Here is a 3,236-nt window from a genome sequence, read left to right as displayed (position 1 = left end):
TAATTAGCATGAGGGGAAATTATTGCAAGTACATTTAAGGAAAGATCGAACTCCAGAATATTCATACCAGGCGTAAGGAAACTGTGGAACTATAGAAATTTCATAAGTGCACCCTTTGATGTTATCGTTGTGCATTGTGTCCGGATAGCAAGACAAACCCCTGCGCTCATCGCCCACAGAACGTCATTCGGTTTCAACCGTTTAATAGCATCTTGTCATATTGAACCTCAAGCTATCACTGATGGCTGACAAGGAGATTTCGTTGTCCTACTCGCAACTGCTTTAGATATTTATATCCAGCAGTGTGTATTCTTGCGCCTTACCGTGTTGTTTACGGTTATGCCAGCTATTGCTGTAAAATATTCATTCGCCAAAAAAGTCAATCAAATCAGTTCCCCCTAAATTATAATTTCGCGCATTTTATACATATGTGGGCATATTTGTTCTTCGTCTTTCCGAAATTCTGTTTGTTAGATTAAAACATTGTTAGATTAAAACAACGGAAAATGACCTGAACTTCTTCACAAATTAAAAGTTTATAGTTTGAGTTTATAATAAATTAAATTATGTAATGAAGTCAAAAATAAGGGAAAATAGGTATTCTTGACTTCTTACAAAGGTAATTTTCAAGTTAAGAAAAGCATAAAACAATTAAGATTCAATCTGAAAGTTTTTAAGGCTACATTTCCCTTAGAGCTTTCATTCAATCAAAGCATCAGCTGAGAAGGCAAGAAGCCTCCAACCAGAACGGATATAGCCGCATGGTCATGTCCATGTCCGTGCCCTGGCTAAATCCATTTGTCCAAAAAGCATTACAGGATTTAATTTAAAAGTTTGCTACACTTTCCTAAATGAAACAGCTGCGGAAAAGAAGAAGAGTGCGGGGAGATGAGCAATTAAAGCACATGCAGCAAATGAAAATTTTTAACTCAATATAGAAAACGACTCGGTGAATGAGTTGAAGCTGAGTGATTTGCTCTGAGCTTGGTGTCCTATGTCTATACTCTATTTCTGTATGGGAATGTTATATCTGTCTGAGCACACACATATATATGTATGATCTTGCTATAAGATCATAATTATATGCTTCTGGGATTATTTAGTTCAGCTACATATTTCAAGCAAATTTAATCCTTGCTAATCCATAAAAGCATTTTTTTAAATTTGAGGTGCAGCTGGAGAACATACTGCTGCTGATGCAGCAGTGCTGCAACTGTTAAAAGTTTGAGGGAAAGAGCACATTAATTAGAAGCTGCCACGCTCGGCAGACACGCGTCCAGGTGCCTAAAAAGTTGCCAACGTGCAACATGTTCAGGAGGAAGGGATGCAGAAAAGTTTTCGGCTTGTGTTGCCTTTGAGTTTGACTTGAAGTTAAAGTTTCTTTTTATATACACATACTTACACTAAACGAAAGGAGTTGTTATTTTGGACAGTTGAAGATTGTGAAAGGATAATAAGTTAAATGTTTATATTTAATAAAAAGTTCTACAACATTTTATATATATTTTATAAAATTAATTTCTTTAAAATTGTATTAGACACTGAAATGTAAGGATTACAAACCCATATAATAGTAATTTATTAAAAAACTATAAAGACAGAATTTTTTAATTATAGTTATTCAAGCTGCAATAAATGCTTAAGAAGGAATAATACTTTAAAAAAGTTACAAAAAACTACAGTATATAATAATTTTATTCTCTTAGTGCGCAAAGGGCTCCTTTTAATTAGGACTCCGCGTTAGGCACTTAAAGCAGTTCGAGAAGAGAAGAATTGAATGTGGCCCGTTGCAAGGCGAGTTTCAAGCAAATCGGCGGAATATGTGTACTGCCAGCCAGCATCATTAGCCGCTTTTAGTTGTTAACTTTTAAACGTAACATTTAATTTTCGCTAAAAGGCTCTGCGCGAAAAAAGCAAATCATACATATACAGGGATGTATGAAAGGTGAGAAAAGGTAAAGTGAGTGCAGGGGGTCGGTACCGTTATAAATAACGCAATCTTCACGCACGTAATTCAAATGTGGAGGATGGGCGTGTCTCGGTTGCGTCTCATTTAGCGCACGTAACCAAATAATGACCGAAATGATGGTCCCCGCTGATGGGCAAAGCGGCGTATACAAATGGAGGGTAGTGGAGGGGAAGTAAACTGCGTGCGTTTTGTAAATAAAATTAAATAAAATAAAATATAACGTAACGAAGCGAAATGTTTTATCAACGTGCCGGAGCGCACTAAACAGTAACTACACTGACCATAACATTCGCGATGATAAACAATATAAAGAACGTATACATCTATAAAGGTTTGTACTTTCCTACAATTATTTTTTTATTGCTCTTCTTTAAACTTCCGATTTAGTTAAGCTCAAAACTCAAATCTCATGATATTTATAGTATGTATGTATTCTTGTTTTGTTATTACAATTATATTGTAAGGGCATTTTTCTAAGTGCAGCTGCGTACGCGCCCGCCCCTAGGATGAACCATTGTCAGATGGCACGCTGACCAAAGTGGCGGCTGCGGTGTGCTCTGGCTATCTGTGGATCCAAGCCTTGTCTCCCTGCTGATTATCGCTTCTGGTCCATGTGATACTTGTTTTTGTAATTGCTTTGCTTTGTCGTAAATGGAGAGCGAAACAGGAAGATAGATTGCAATTGTTACAGGCCATTACCAGGATGAAAAGAGAAGGGAGGCCGTACAAATTTCTTGTCATTAAATTAAAAATAAACGACAATATTTTATGCGCCTATAAATATGCAACAAAGCACAACACGCTTGTTTTGCAACCGGAAAGTGAGCAGCTGTTGTTATTTATTTATGCGATTCCTGGCAGAAGTTAGGTGGTTTAATGTCTTCTTTACAAAGGACTCTGGAACTAAGTTGCCTTATGCTCAGGTGTGTTTCCAGAAAGAAAGGCGGAAAAGGGTAGAAATTCTATAAGCCGGACAAAGAAGAATTTATTCCGCTTTAGAGTCCTAGAAGGTCGTAAATTATGATTAGAAATTGACAGTAAAAGTTTATGAAGTTGACATCCCAAAACAATATCAAGCTGTTTATATTGTACAATAATTCAAAAATTCAAATTCAAAAGTCTGGGAAATATTAAACCAATTTGACCCAGCGCCATTTAAAAATAAAATTTATAAAAAGTGTTTTATAATCCATGTTGCCTTTAGTTTTTCATCCTGAATTTCGTTTCGCATAGGCAGCATATGATAAAAAAAGAAGCAGTAATTTTC

General features: G+C 36.1%; 1 long non-coding RNA gene across 1 annotated transcript; it reads left to right on the top strand.

Annotated features, from left to right (window-relative positions):
* Positions 1–494: 494 nt before the first annotated feature.
* Positions 495–957, top strand: LOC120454192. Its single transcript, XR_005616600.1, has 2 exons — positions 495–619; positions 679–957. It is a non-coding gene; the product is annotated as an uncharacterized LOC120454192 (long non-coding RNA).
* The last annotated feature ends 2,279 nt before the right edge of the window (positions 958–3,236 follow it).

The sequence above is a fragment of the Drosophila santomea genome, chromosome 3R (genome assembly GCF_016746245.2).
Source record: "Drosophila santomea strain STO CAGO 1482 chromosome 3R, Prin_Dsan_1.1, whole genome shotgun sequence".
Taxonomy (NCBI): Eukaryota; Metazoa; Arthropoda; class Insecta; order Diptera; family Drosophilidae; genus Drosophila; species Drosophila santomea.
This window is presented reverse-complemented; position numbering and strand designations above follow the sequence as displayed.